Source organism: Salvelinus namaycush, chromosome 21 (genome assembly GCF_016432855.1).
Source record: "Salvelinus namaycush isolate Seneca chromosome 21, SaNama_1.0, whole genome shotgun sequence".
In the NCBI taxonomy this organism is placed as follows: Eukaryota; Metazoa; Chordata; class Actinopteri; order Salmoniformes; family Salmonidae; genus Salvelinus; species Salvelinus namaycush.
In genome coordinates, this window is record NC_052327.1 from 55,711,094 (window position 1) to 55,728,147 (window position 17,054).

General features: G+C 42.9%; 1 pseudogene; it reads left to right on the forward strand.

The window, feature by feature from the left end:
* Positions 1-12,450: 12,450 nt before the first annotated feature.
* Positions 12,451-17,054, forward strand: part of LOC120066514 — a 70,040-nt pseudogene continuing 65,436 nt past the window's right edge.

Consider the following 17,054-nt stretch of genomic DNA (forward strand, 5'->3'; position numbering starts at 1 on the left):
CCATGTATGAGCCCTGGTTAGAACCACGTATGAGCCCCTGGTTAGAACCACGTATGAGCCCCTTGTTAGAACCACATATGAGCCCCTGGTTAGAACCACGTATGAGCCCTGGTTAGAACCACATATGAGCCCCTGGTTAGAACCACGTATGTGCCCCTGGTTAGAACCACGTATGAGCCCCTGGTTAGAACCATGTCTAAGCCCTGGTTAGAACCACGTATGAGCCCCTGGTTAGAACCATGTATGAGCCCTGGTTAGAACCACGTATGAGCCCTGGTTAGAACCACGTATGTGCCCCTGGTTAGAACCACGTATTAGCCCTGGTTAGAACCATGTCTAAGCCCTGGTTAGAACCACGTATGAGCCCCTGGTTAGAACCATGTATGAGCCCTGGTTAGAACCACGTATGAGCCCCTTGTTAGAACCACGTATGAGCCCCTGGTTAGAACCACGTATGAGCCCTGGTTAGAACCACATATGAGCCCCTGGTTAGAACCACGTATGTGCCCCTGGTTAGAACCACGTATGTGCCCCTGGTTAGAACCATGTATGAGCCCTGGTTAGAACCACGTATGAGCCCCTGGTTAGAACCACATATGAGCCCCTGGTTAGAACCACGTACGAGCCCTGCTTAGAACCTCGTATGAGCCTCTGGTTAGAACCACGTATAAGCCCTGGTTAGAACCACGTATGAGCCCCTGGTTAGAACCACGTATGAGCCCTGGTTAGAACCACGTATGAGCCCTGGTTAGAACCACATATGAGCCCTGGTTAGAACCACATATGAGCCCCTGGTTAGAACCACATATGAGCCCCTGGTTAGAACCACTTATGAGCCCTGGTTAGAACCACGTATGAGCCCCTGGTTAGAACCACGTACGAACCCTGGTTAGAACCACGTATGAGCTCTGCTTAGAACCTCGTATGAGCCTCTGGTTAGAACCACGTATGAGCCCTGGTTAGAACCACATATGAGCCCCTGGTTAGAACCACGTATGAGCCCTGGTTAGAACCACGTATGAGCCCTGGTTAGAACCACGTATGAGCCCCTGGTTAGAACCACGTATGAGCCCTGGTTAGAACCACGTATGAGCCCCTGGTTAGAACCACGTATGAGCCCCTGGTTAGAACCACGTATGAGCCCCTGGTTAGAACCACGTATGAGCCCCTGGTTAGAACCACGTATGAGCCCCTGGTTAGTACCACGTATGAGCCCCTGGTTAGAACCACGTATGAGCCCTGCTTAGAACCTCGTATGAGCCCTGGTTAGAACCTCGTATGAGCCCCTGGTTAGAACCACGTATGAGCCCCTGGTTAGAACCACGTATGAGCCCTGGTTAGAACCTCGTATGAGCCCTGCTTAGAACCTCGTATGAGCCCTGCTTAGAACCACGTATGAGCCCTGGTTAGAACCTCGTATGAGCCCTGCTTAGAACCACGTATGAGCCCTGGTTAGAACCACGCATGAGCCCCTGGTTAGAACCACGTATGAGCCCCTGGTTAGAACCACGTATGAGCCCCTGGTTAGAGTCCCTGTTGCAGCTTTCACTGTCTCCCGCTACACTGGTGGCAGCGTTGGGATCACGTCCAGCTCACGTCTAGTCGTGTGATCTAGTGGTGGGAAGCATTCTGTTTTTCAGCACTGTGTTGGGTGTCGTTACATTGATATATCTAGTGAACAGTGGATAAGCAACAATGAGTATGACGGATAGAAGTGGTCACTACAGGTGGGATCAAGCCTTACATCAATGTTACCTGAAGCTGAATGGGAAAGTGTTATGCCCTGATCAGTTATTCAGAAGGAAATCCTCCGTGACTGTAGTCTAATTTACATCAGTTAACTTATCAGTGTGGATCCAAAACAAACACATTCTAAACATTTACAAAACAACCTGTTTAAAGTGGCGTTCTGTTGTTACTGAAACGGTTTATATCCTGACAATGCTCCACATCCTACGGGTAGACATATAACGTGTGTTAAGCAGAAAAAAACACAACTAACCTTTTTTATTTTAAGGATGTAAACCATTCATATGAATCACTGTTTGATTCTATCCCGTTCTGATCTAATGAGATGGAATGGAGGATTTGCTACGGCCCTGGAATCGAGGCCTTTCCCCCAGGCATGAAGGACGAAGCTTGGCCCCTCTTGGTTCTCATGGGCGAAGACTGAACTCAAGTTAGGGGTTATATATCAGACTCTCCTATACCACTTTGCCCAACTTGTTATAAATAAACCCTTTTTAAGGTGACGTAACTTTGCATCATTATTGTAGGGCTGTGAAACCCATCGCCCAATGGCTTCAGACTGAGCATTTCTCACCTTTTATTTACGGAGAGCAATTTCCGTTTTATAACAGCTAGTGTCCATTTATTTACAGTAGTGTGTTGATTAATTATTGCTTTCTTCAGTGGAAATACAGAATATGTATAAAAATGCCAAATATACCAAAAAGCTAAATGAAGCAGAGATTTACGACTATTTAACCACGTTAATCATTACTGAAACACACAAACGACAAACATTTAACCAGTTAAACATAATGAATACATGACAACTAGATACAAATATTTTATTAAAAAGATTATTCATCCAAAAGTCAAGAGTTGGCTATAACAAAGTGAGTGTGTGTGTGTGTGTGTGTGTGTGTGTGTGTGTGTGTGTGTGTGTGTGTGTGTGTGTGTGTGTGTGTGTGTGTGTGTGTGTGTGTGTGTGTGTGTGTGTGTGTGTGTGTGTGTGTGTGTGTGTGTGTGTATTATAGTGTGTATTATATTTTCCCAACATATAAATGTATCCCCAGTGCCCAAACAAATACCTTCATCGATACCACAACAAAAACAAAACCTCAAAGAACTGTATTTTTTCTCCAACCTGGCAACCCTCGTCAAATTCGACATAGTCTTGTATAGAGTGCATTGTGAAAGAGATGGTGTAATGTACAGAATTGAAAAGTGAATCCTTGTATTAAATACATTGTGTAATGTAGATTCCACGAGATATGAAATGTGTTGAGAAGAACGCTCAGTACCCCTCTTGTTTAAGGCAGCACCTCTTCTCCTCCGGTGGTTTGAGCACAAACCACTTTCCTCTCTAACCTTCCAGGAAGACATGTACGTTACCGTGATTCATTCTGTACAATACATCTGCACTATGAAGCCCTGTGGATTATAGAGACAACCACTCTCTATAGAGGACAGAACCACTCTCTATAGAGGACAGAACCACTCTCTATAGAGGACAGAACCACTCTCTATAGAGGACAGAACCACTCTCTATAGAAGACAGAACCACTCTCTATAGAGGACAGAACCACTCTCTATAGAGGACAGAACCACTCTCTATAGAGGACAGAACTACTCTCTATAGAGGACAGAACCACTCTCTATAGAGGACAGAACCACTCTCTATAGAGGACAGAACCACTCTCTATAGAGGACAGAACCACTCTCTATACAGGACAGAACCACTCTCTATAGAGGACAGAACCACTCTCTATAGAGGACAGAACCACTCTTTATAGAGGACAGAACCACTCTCTATAGAGGACAGAACCACTCTCTATAGAGGACAGAACCACTCTCTATAGAGGACAGAACTACTCTCTATAGAGGACAGAACTACTCTCTAAAGAGGACAGAACCACTCTCTATAGAGGACAGAACCACTCTCTATAGAGGACAGAACCACTCTCTATAGAGGACAGAACTACTCTCTAAAGAGGACAGAACCACTCTCTATAGAGGACAGAACCACTCTCTATAGAGGACAGAACCACTCTCTATAGAGGACAGAACCACTCTCTATACAGGACAGAACCACTCTCTATAGAGGACAGAACCACTCTCTATAGAGGACAGAACCACTCTCTATTGAGGACAGAACCACTCTAAATAGAGGACAGAACCACTCTCTATAGAGGACAGAACCACTCTCTATAGAGGACAGAACCACTCTCTATAGAGGACAGAACCACTCTCTATAGAGGACAGAACCACTCTCTATTGAGGACAGAACCACTCTCTATTGAGGACAGAACCACTCTCTATAGAGGACAGAACCACTCTCTATAGAGGACAGAACCACTCTATAGAGGACAGAACCACTCTCTATAGAGGACAGAACCACTCTCTATAGAGGACAGAACCACTCTCTATTGAGGACAGAACCACTCTCTATAGAGGACAGAACCACTCTCTATTGAGGACAGAACCACTCTCTATAGAGGACAGAACCACTCTCTATAGAGGACAGAACCACTCTCTATAGAGGACAGAAATATTCTTTATAGAGGACAGAAATATTCTTTATTGAGGACAGAACCACTCTCTATAGAGGACAGAACCACTCTCTATAGAGGACAGAACCACTCTCTATAGAGGACAGAACCACTCTCTATAGAGGACAGAACCACTCTCTATTGAGGACAGAACCACTCTCTATAGAGGACAGAACCACTCTCTATAGAGGACAGAACCACTCTCTATTGAGGACAGAACCACTCTCTATAGAGAACAGAACCACTCTCTATAGAGGACAGAACCACTCTCTATAGAGGACAGAACCACTCTCTATTGAGGACAGAACCACTCTCTATAGAGGACAGAACCACTCTCTATAGAGGACAGAAATATTCTTTATTGAGGACAGAACCACTCTCTATAGAGGACAGAACCACTCTCTATAGAGGACAGAACCACTCTCTATAGAGGACAGAACCACTCTCTATAGAGGACAGAACCACTCTCTATAGAGGACAGAAATATTCTTTATTGAGGACAGAACCACTCTCTATAGAGGACAGAACCACTCTCTATAGAGGACAGAACCACTCTCTATAGAGGACAGAAATATTCTTTACTGAGGACAGAACCACTCTCTATAGAGGACAGAACCACTCTCTATAGAGGACAGAACCACGCTCTATAGAGGACAGAACCACTCTCTATAGAGGACAGAAATATTCTTTATTGAGGACAGAACCACTCTCTATAGAGGACAGAACCACTCTCTATAGAGGACAGAACCACTCTCTATAGAGGACAGAACCACTCTCTATTGAGGACAGAACCACTCTCTATTGAGGACAGAACCACTCTCTATTGAGGACAGAACCACTCTCTATAGAGGACAGAACCACTCTCTATAGAGGACAGAACCACTCTCTATAGAGGACAGAACCACTCTCTATAGAGGACAGAACCACTCTCTATTGAGGACAGAACCACTCTCTATAGAGGACAGAACCACTCTCTATTGAGGACAGAACCACTCTCTATAGAGGACAGAACCACTCTCTATAGAGGACAGAACCACTCTCTATAGAGGACAGAAATATTCTTTATTGAGGACAGAACCACTCTCTATAGAGGACAGAACCACTCTCTATTGAGGACAGAACCACTCTCTATAGAGGACAGAACCACTCTCTATAGAGGACAGAACCACTCTCTATAGAGGACAGAACCACTCTCTATACAGGACAGAACCACTCTCTATAGAGGACACTACCACTCTCTATAGAGGACAGAACCACTCTCTATTGAGGACAGAACCACTCTCTATAGAGGACAGAACCACTCTCTATAGAGGACAGAACCACTCTCTATAGAGGACAGAACCACTCTCTATAGAGGACAGAACCACTCTCTATAGAGGACAGAACCACTCTCTATAGAGGACAGAACCACTCTCTATACAGGACAGAACCACTCTCTATAGAGGACAGAACCACTCTCTATAGAGGACAGAACCACTCTTTATAGAGGACAGAACCACTCTCTATAGAGGACAGAACCACTCTCTATAGAGGACAGAACCACTCTCTATAGAGGACAGAACTACTCTCTATAGAGGACAGAACTACTCTCTAAAAAGGACAGAACCACTCTCTATAGAGGACAGAACCACTCTCTATAGAGGACAGAACCACTCTCTATAGAGGACAGAACTACTCTCTAAAGAGGACAGAACCACTCTCTATAGAGGACAGAACCACTCTCTATAGAGGACAGAACCACTCTCTATACAGGACAGAACCACTCTCTATAGAGGACACTACCACTCTCTATAGAGGACAGAACCACTCTCTATTGAGGACAGAACCACTCTCTATAGAGGACAGAACCACTCTCTATAGAGGACAGAACCACTCTCTATAGAGGACAGAACCACTCTCTATAGAGGACAGAACCACTCTCTATAGAGGACAGAACCACTCTCTATAGAGGACAGAACCACTCTCTATTGAGGACAGAACCACTCTCTATAGAGGACAGAACCACTCTCTATAGAGGACAGAACCACTCTCTATTGAGGACAGAACCACTCTCTATAGAGGACAGAACCACTCTCTATAGAGGACAGAACCACTCTCTATAGAGGACAGAACCACTCTCTATAGAGGACAGAAATATTCTTTATTGAGGACAGAACCACTCTCTATAGAGGACAGAACCACTCTCTATAGAGGACAGAACCACTCTCTATAGAGGACAGAACCACTCTCTATAGAGGACAGAACCACTCTCTATTGAGGACAGAACCACTCTCTATAGAGGACAGAACCACTCTCTATTGAGGACAGAACCACTCTCTATTGAGGACAGAACCACTCTCTATAGAGGACAGAACCACTCTCTATAGAGGACAGAACCACTCTCTATAGAGGACAGAACCACTCTATAGAGGACAGAACCACTCTCTATAGAGGACAGAACCACTCTCTATAGAGGACAGAACCACTCTCTATTGAGGACAGAACCACTCTCTATAGAGGACAGAACCACTCTCTATTGAGGACAGAACCACTCTCTATAGAGGACAGAACCACTCTCTATAGAGGACAGAACCACTCTCTATAGAGGACAGAAATATTCTTTATTGAGGACAGAACCACTCTCTATAGAGGACAGAACCACTCTCTATAGAGGACAGAACCACTCTCTATAGAGGACAGAACCACTCTCTATAGAGGACAGAAATATTCTTTACTGAGGACAGAACCACTCTCTATAGAGGACAGAACCACGCTCTATAGAGGACAGAACCACTCTCTATAGAGGACAGAACCACTCTCTATAGAGGACAGAAATATTCTTTATTGAGGACAGAACCACTCTCTATAGAGGACAGAACCACTCTCTATAGAGGACAGAAATATTCTTTATTGAGGACAGAACCACTCTCTATAGAGGACATAACCACTCTCTATAGAGGACAGAACCACTCTCTATTGAGGACAGAACCACTCTCTATTGAGGACAGAACCACTCTCTATAGAGGACAGAACCACTCTCTATAGAGGACAGAACCACTCTCTATAGAGGACAGAACCACTCTCTATAGAGGACAGAACCACTCTCTATAGAGGACAGAACCACTCTCTATAGAGGACAGAACCACTCTCTATTGAGGACAGAACCACTCTCTATAGAGGACAGAACCACTCTCTATAGAGGACAGAACCACTCTCTATAGAGGACAGAACCACTCTCTATTGAGGACAGAACCACTCTCTATAGAGGACAGAACCACTCTCTATAGAGGACAGAACCACTCTCTATAGAGGACAGAACCACTCTCTATAGAGGACAGAACCACTCTCTATACAGGACAGAACCACTCTCTATAGAGGACAGAACCACTCTCTATAGAGGACAGAACCACTCTCTATAGAGGACAGAACCACTCTTTATAGAGGACAGAACCACTCTCTATAGAGGACAGAACCACTCTCTATAGAGGACAGAACTACTCTCTATAGAGGACAGAACTACTCTCTAAAGAGGACAGAACCACTCTCTATAGAGGACAGAACCACTCTCTATAGAGGACAGAACCACTCTCTATAGAGGACAGAACTACTCTCTAAAGAGGACAGAACCACTCTCTATAGAGGACAGAACCACTCTCTATAGAGGACAGAACCACTCTCTATAGAGGACAGAACCACTCTCTATACAGGACAGAACCACTCTCTATAGAGGACACTACCACTCTCTATAGAGGACAGAACCACTCTCTATTGAGGACAGAACCACTCTCTATAGAGGACAGAACCACTCTCTATAGAGGACAGAACCACTCTCTATAGAGGACAGAACCACTCTCTATAGAGGACAGAACCACTCTCTATAGAGGACAGAACCACTCTCTATAGAGGACAGAACCACTCTCTATTGAGGACAGAACCACTCTCTATAGAGGACAGAACCACTCTCTATTGAGGACAGAACCACTCTCTATAGAGGACAGAACCACTCTCTATAGAGGACAGAACCACTCTCTATAGAGGACAGAAATATTCTTTATTGAGGACAGAACCACTCTCTATAGAGGACAGAACCACTCTCTATAGAGGACAGAACCACTCTCTATTGAGGACAGAACCACTCTCTATAGAGGACAGAACCACTCTCTATTGAGGACAGAACCACTCTCTATTGAGGACAGAACCACTCTCTATAGAGGACAGAACCACTCTCTATAGAGGACAGAACCACTCTCTATAGAGGACAGAACCACTCTATAGAGGACAGAACCACTCTCTATAGAGGACAGAACCACTCTCTATAGAGGACAGAACCACTCTCTATTGAGGACAGAACCACTCTCTATAGAGGACAGAACCACTCTCTATTGAGGACAGAACCACTCTCTATAGAGGACAGAACCACTCTCTATAGAGGACAGAACCACTCTCTATAGAGGACAGAAATATTCTTTATTGAGGACAGAACCACTCTCTATAGAGGACAGAACCACTCTCTATAGAGGACAGAACCACTCTCTATAGAGGACAGAAATATTCTTTACTGAGGACAGAACCACTCTCTATAGAGGACAGAACCACGCTCTATAGAGGACAGAACCACTCTCTATAGAGGACAGAACCACTCTCTATAGAGGACAGAAATATTCTTTATTGAGGACAGAACCACTCTCTATAGAGGACAGAACCACTCTCTATAGAGGACAGAACCACTCTCTATAGAGGACAGAAACACTCTCTATAGAGGACAGAACCACTCTCTATTGAGGACAGAACCACTCTCTATAGAGGACAGAACCACTCTCTATAGAGGACAGAACCACTCTCTATAGAGGACAGAAATATTCTTTATTGAGGACAGAACCACTCTCTATAGAGGACAGAACCACTCTCTATAGAGGACAGAGGACAGAACCACTCTCTATAGAGGACAGAACCACTCTCTATATGAGGACAGAACCACTCTCTATAGAGGACAGAACCACTCTCTATTGAGGACAGAACCACTCTCTATAGAGGACAGAACCACTCTCTATAGAGGACAGAACCACTCTCTATAGAGGACAGAAATATTCTTTATTGAGGACAGAACCACTCTCTATAGAGGACAGAACCACTCTCTATAGAGGACAGAACCACTCTCTATAGAGGACAGAACCACTCTCTATAGAGGACAGAACCACTCTCTATTGAGGACAGAACCACTCTCTATAGAGGACAGAACCACTCTCTATAGAGGACAGAACCACTCTCTATAGAGGACAGAACCACTCTCTATTGAGGACAGAACCACTCTCTATAGAGGACAGAACCACTCTCTATAGAGGACAGAACCACTCTCTATTGAGGACAGAACCACTCTCTATAGAGGACAGAACCACCTATAGAGGACAGAACCTACTCTATAGAGGACAGAACCACTCTCTATAGAGGACAGAACCACTCTCTATAGAGGACAGAACCACTCTCTATAGAGGACAGAACCACTCTCTATAGAGGACAGACCACTCTCTATAGAGGACAGAACATATCTTTATTGAGGACAGAAACCACTCTCATAAGAGGACAGAACCACTCTTCTATAGAGGACAGAACCACTCTCTATAGAGGACAGAACACTCTCTATAGAGGACAGAACCCACTCTCTATAGAGGACAGAAACCACTCTCTATAGAGGACAGAACCACTCTCTATAGAGGACAGAACCACTCTCTATAGAGGACAGAAATATTCTTATTGAGGACAGAACCACTCTCTATAGAGGACAGAACCACTCTTATAGAGGACAGAACCACTCTCTATAGAGGACAGAACCACTCTCTATGAGGACAGAACCACTCTCTATAGAGGACGAACCACTTCTATAGAGGACAGAACCACTCTCTATAGAGGACAGAACCACCTTCATAGAGGGAACAGAACCATTCTTATTGAGGACAGAACCACTCTCTATAGAGGACAGAACCACTCTCTATAGAGGACGAACCACTCTCTATGAGGACAGAACCACTCTCTATAGAGGACAGGAACCACTCTCTATAGAGGACAGAACCACTCTCTATAGAGGACAGAACCACTCTCTATTGAGGACAGAACCACTCTCTATAGAGGACAGAACCACTCTCTATTGAGGACAGAACCACTCTCTATAGAGGACAGAACCACTCTCTATAGAGGACAGAACCACTCTCTATAGAGACAGATATTCTTTATTGAGGACAGAACCACTCTCTATAGAGGACAGAACCACTCTCTATTGGGACAGAACCACTCTCTATAGAGGACAGAACCACTCTCTATAGAGGACAGAACCACTCTCTATAGAGGACAGAACCACTCTCTATACAGGACAGAACCACTCTCTATAGAGGACACTACCACTCTCTATAGAGGACAGAACCACTCTCATAGAGGACAGAACCACTCTCTATAGAGGACAGAACCACTCTCTATTGAGGACAGAACCACTCTCTATAGAGGACGAACCACTCTCTATTGAGGACAGAACCACTCTCTATTGAGGACAGAACCACTATGTACCGATGTGAAATGGCTAGCTAGTTAGCGGTGGTGCGCGCTAATAGCGTTTCAATCGGTGATGTCACTCGCTCTGAGGACCTTGAAGCAGTTGTTTCCCTTGCTCTGCAAAGGGCCGTGGCTTTTGTGGAGCGATGGGTAACGATGCTTCGTGGGTGACTGTTGTCTGTGTGCAGAGGGTCCCTGGTTCGAGCCCAGGTCGGGGCGAGGGGACGGACGAAAGCTACACTGTTACATGTACCGAATAAAAATCTAAAGGTCAATGTGTTTCCATCGCATTTTCAACTCTAGCGATAGTTCTGTCACAAAAAACATGGCGCGTTGAATAGCAAATGTGCCTCCTCTGGTCTGGACACGTTCTTTCAAGCCAACAGCTACCAGATACAGTGTGTGTAGGCTAGTCTACATGATGACATTATTATGGATAAGAGTGAGAATATTTTTAATTTGTCAAAAGGGGCAGTCAAACATCGATCATCATGTCACCAGAATAAGACCCTCGATATTTATTGGACAGGAGCATCAAGATCACCACCGTGCTCTTTCACCACCCTGTGAAGTTTATCATATTGTATCTGTAGCCTATAATACGCTGCATTGTTTCCCAAGTCAAGGTGGGAGGACCACACATCATGTCATCGTGTGATTCCAAGTTTACTTCGATATGATGGTTATAATTTCAATATTTGCGCATAAAGGCGCTTCCACCACCGTTTCTCGCATAATTAATTTTACAGACACAAAAAAAAATCCCATCATGTCGAACAAACAAATTATCTGTCGACATTTATAAAAAAAAATACCGAAAACCCTATTTCCATCACAGCTGTCGGTATAATGTTTAAAAAAAAAATAATACAATATGACTTAAGTCACATTAAAAACTGTGGACGGGAATGTAGTTACTGCTCATTTAAAATTGTGCGGTGGTTGTCACGGTAACGCCAGGTCATGTGCAACAAAAATCTGATCTGAGGTTCCAGACAAGGGGTCAGATATGGCGAATGGGGTTGGTATCACGATTCGGATCCACATATTGAGGTTGGTTTAAATCAAAAGATCAGATTCCAAGTGGTTTTATGCTGTTTACTCATTAGGGGAAATATCAGATAAATATCAGATATGCAGATAATTGGCAAAAGATCAGATTCCAAGTGGTTTTATGCTGTTTACTCATTAGGGGAAATATCAGATAAATATCAGATATGCAGATAATTGGCAAAAGATCAGAATTGGGCTGCCTGTGTAAACGCAGCCATATGACACCTCCCTTAGTAGCCTATAGCAGAATACAGTGCATTAGAATAGAATAGCCTAGAATATAATATAATAAGTAAATGCCAATTATAATATATAATATAATAAGTAAATACAACTCTCATATGCAGATAACATCTATGCTGGCTGGGTAGCATACAGGTTTTTAGCAAATGTAGATTAAAGCAGATTAAATCGCAAATGCTGTCATATAAATGTACTGTTTTGCCACTTTAAAAAATGACAATTGCGATTATTCTATATAGTAGACCTAATAATATCATATTATCATCAACTGTAACCATCCGCTGTAGCAGCAGTTCGCCGACAGATTTTTGGATTCAAACCCCTCCCCTTTAATGACGAGTTGTTTCTCAGTGGACGTTGTGGGCTTGGTGATGTATCTTGAGCACAGTTTCAATATTCCTCGTGCGAAGGAAGCGGTACATTTCCCTCTTAAAGTGAGTCCGTAGCCAAGGGCGTGGGCTGAGACGAACAGAGTGCCCTTGTACCCGCTCCACCCTCCTTGTTTTTACCGGGCCGACGGGCGACCCGCACGGGCTCGGCAAGATGAGTGACATGAGTCGACTAACGGGAAAGATTGGAGACGCAACTTTGATAGAGATGAGCCCGGATTCCCCCTGTGATGGTAAAGTGTTCGGCTACTTGTGTCAGACCATTTATGATGCGTCGCATTGAACCGCTTTATGTTCGATTGTCTTGCTTGTTTATGCTACAACTTCGTCAGAATAATACAATTATGATAGGCTATACATTGTCTTTAGATATGAGGTAAGAGGTCGGGTTGATGATTATTAATAGGAATTATTGTATGACTTGTTGACACACGTAAACAATTTAGCTTACTCTGTACTATTGACGGAAAAATAATAAGCTCACAGACAATATTCGGTTCGTCAAAATCAACAACAATTTTCTTAAACATTATTAGTCACCACAAATCCATATGGTTGGTCCAAGACAATTATAGAAGAATAGTTCAAGATCTGTTGAAGGTCTCTAGACCCATTCATAATCTCAGCAATTTCTTCATGATTTAAAAAAAATACAGTACAGGATACTTAAAGTGACCAATCAATATATCACATTCTAATGGTGTTTATTCAATCCATCAATAACTCTTATTGACCCCAGGTCTATGTTTCAGTAAGACAATAGTCATGGATAAATCCGTTTTTGTCCAGAGAGTACAGTGTTGCTTTATTTATCTTCTCATTTGACCCTCATAGTCTCCGCCTCATGGCCTGACTTGGGACTCCACTTTAGATTGAACATGTTAGTCAGTACCTCTCTCTCTCTCTCTCTCTCTCTGTTAACCTCCCTCTCTCTCTCTCTCTGTTAACCTCCCTCTCTCTCTCTTTCTGTTAGCCTCCCTCCCTCATACACACAGCCTAGGCACTTCCGCCCCCAGCCTCCCGTCAGGACAGCTGGCCTCGGCTTGTGGAAATGGTCAGTCACTGCTAGGAGGGAGTTCAGGGGTGTATCCATTCCGTAGAATCAGTTGCAAAATGTTTCTTAAACAGAAGCAAATGGAACGAAACAGAGAGGGACCTACCTAAATGTCACTCTCTCTCTCTGAGCTGGGAGAAATACTCTGCCTACGTTAGACTTAGAGTGACTACAATACAAATAGCAGTACAGATGAGCAAAGAACTGTTTTATAGTCTACCATCTATGGTTCTATATCAAAAGAGATGGATTACTTTGAATGTTCCCCACATCCCCAGCATTCTTTTTAGATGACCGTCTGTAACCTAGTGCAGTAGTTACTGTAGAAGTTCTGACCCTAGTGCAGTAGTTACTGTAGAAGTTCTAACCCTAGTGCAGTAGTTACTGTAGAAGTTCTGACCCAGTGCAGTAGTTACTGTAGATTCTACCCTAGGCAGTGTTCCTGTAGAAGTTCTACCCTAGTGCAGTAGTTACTGTAGAAGTTTCTAACCCTAGTGCAGTAGTTACTGTAGAAGTTCTGACCCTAGTGCAGTAGTTACTGTAGAAGTTCTAACCCTAGTGTAGTAGTTACTGTAGAAGTTCTAACCCTAGTGCAGTAGTTACTGTAGAAGTTCTAACCCTAGTGTAGTAGTTACTGTAGAAGTTCTAACCCTAGTGCAGTAGTTACTGTAGAAGTTCTGACCCTAGTGCAGTAGTTACTGTAGAAGTTCTGACCCTAGTGCAGTAGTTACTGTAGAAGTTCTAACCCTAGTGCAGTAGTTACTGTAGAAGTTCTGACCCTAGTGCAGTAGTTACTGTAGAAGTTCTGACCCTAGTGCAGTAGTTACTGTAGAAGTTCTAACACAGAGAGTACTTAACCCTGAGACATGAGTGAGAATGACTCATCTACGTACACAATGGCTCCCCATTCCCTATATATATAGTGTGTGTGTTGTGTGTGTGTGTGTGTGTGTGTGTGTGTGTGTGTGTTGTGTTGTGTGTGTGTGTGTGTGTGTGTTGTGTTGTGTGTGTGTGTGTGTGTGTGTGTGTGTGTGTGTGTGTGTGTGTGTGTGTGTGTGTTCAGACACACATTTTCTCCTCTGCTCCTGACTGTATGTGCTGGAATTGAAATATAATGAATAAAAAGGGGTCCCCATTCAAGTCAATGATGGCATAATGGGTGGCCTGGTGGCCTTTGCAAGTGTACCAATAGGAGCAAAGCAGGAAGTACACTATTATCTGGTAAAATATGACCTGTGGTTTGTTGATTCAACACAAGTGACATTATAAAAATACATCCCATTGCATGAGCCACATCAGTTAACATAATTTTAATGAACATTCTACTTTACCATGGAAATTAATGCATCACAATACCAGGAAGCCATTGCAAGTGTAACCATGAGTTTACCAGTCTTATTACCAGGGTTAGAGGTTCCAAGCCTGTTCTATTCATTCTATTTACCAGTCATATTACCAGGGTTACAGGTTCCAAGCCTGTTCTATTCATTCTATTTACCAGTCATATTACCAGGGTTAGAGGTTCCAAGCCTGTTCTATTCATTCTATTTACCAGTCTTATTACCAGGGTTACAGGTTCCAAGCCTGTTCTATTCATTCTATTTACCAGTCATATTACCAGGGTTAGAGGTTCCAAGCCTGTTTCTATTCATTCTATTTACCAGTCATATAACCAGGGTTAGAGGTTCCAAGCCTGTTCTATTCATTCTATTTACCAGTCTATTACCAGGGTTAGAGGTTCCAAGCCTGTTCTATTCATTCTATTTACCAGTCTTATTACCAGGGTTACAGGTTCCAAGCCTGTTCTATTCATTCTATTTACCAGTCATATTACCAGGGTTAGAGGTTCCAAGCCTGTTCTATTCATTCTATTTACCAGTCATATTACCAGGGTTACAGGTTCCAAGCCTGTTCTATTCATTCTATTTACCAGTCATATTACCAGGTTACAGGTTCCAAGCCTGTTCTATTCATTCTATTTACCAGTCATATTACCAGGGTTGAGGTTCTAAGCCTGTTCTATTTACCAGTCATATTACCAGGGTTACAGGTTCCAAGCCTGTTCTATTCATTCTATTTACCAGTCATATTACCAGGGTTAGAGGTTCCAAGCCTGTTCTATTCATTCTATTTACCAGTCATATTACCAGGGTTAGAGGTTCCAAGCCTGTTCTATTCATTCTATTTACCAGTCATATTACCAGGGTTCAGGTTCCAAACCTGTTCTATTCATTCTATTTACCAGGGTTAGAGGTTCCAAGCCTGTTCTATTCATTCTATTTACCAGTCATATTACCAGGGTTAGAGGTTCCAAGCCTGTTCTATTCATTCTATTTACCAGTCTTATTACCAGGGTTAGAGGTTCCAAGCCTGTTCTATTCATTATTTTTACCAGTCTTATTACCAGGGTTAGAGGTTCTAAGCCTGTTCTATTTACCAGTCATATTACCAGGGTTACAGGTTCCAAGCCTGTTCTTGTTGTAACTTTGATGTGTTACAGAGTTAATGTTTAAGTTAATTCATTGAGCTGTATCTAAAGATATTTCTTTACAGTTATTTACATATGTAATTGTATTGGTTAGTATTGAATTACGCTTTTGACTGCAAGTTCCAGAATCCCTTGCGACAGGAAGTAGAGAGTGAACGCGCTAGTTAAGTGCAATTAACAGGTGATTATTTTGGCTCCTTTGCGCTAGCATCTTACTGGCATTGCTCTGTAGAATCTAAAGTTGTTAAATGTAACGTGATCAAGAATTATTACTAAAAGAAGCTTTCATATCAAACCCGACGTCCCGAGTCATTACTTTGAAGATAGGTATTCTATAGTTCTATTCATTCTATTTACCAGTCATATTACCAGGGTTAGAGGTTCCAGTCCCTGTTCTATTCATTCTATTTACCAGTCATATTACCAGGGTTAGAGGTTCCAAGCCTGTTCTATTCATGGTATTTCTATGTGTGCTGCTGCTGCATTGTGGGTGGTGTTGCCTAGGTCCTAGGGAACCAAAGACTCCTTTGCTTTTTTCAGCGACCAAATTTCATCACGTTGTTCAGAGTCGGACTCAACCACACCAATGCCCGGCCGTCCGGTCTTCAGTCAGCTGTTCGTTCCACAAAAAAATCAAATAATAATAATTATATATATATATATAATGTATATAGATTTTTTTTCTCCAGCTATGACATTTTTTTTCTTCCCATGACAGTCTTCATCCGTAACCTTCAGTTACACGGTAATTATACCAGTCCTGCTTGGGCTTTGGTCAAAAGTAGTTCACTATTCACGTGTTGCGTTTATATTTTTGTTCAGTGTATGTTCAACAATATATAGAAACATTTATATTATAAATTAATGTAAATAAAATGTTATTGAAATCAAAATACTACTCATATTACAGAGCAAGCGGTAGAGCTTTATATGACACCAATGTTGGCTTTGTAGCATCTAATGATGAAACACTATGGAGTCTTAGAGGCCTGGGTAAGGCCAAAATGTCATAAATATGCCAACTTTGATTT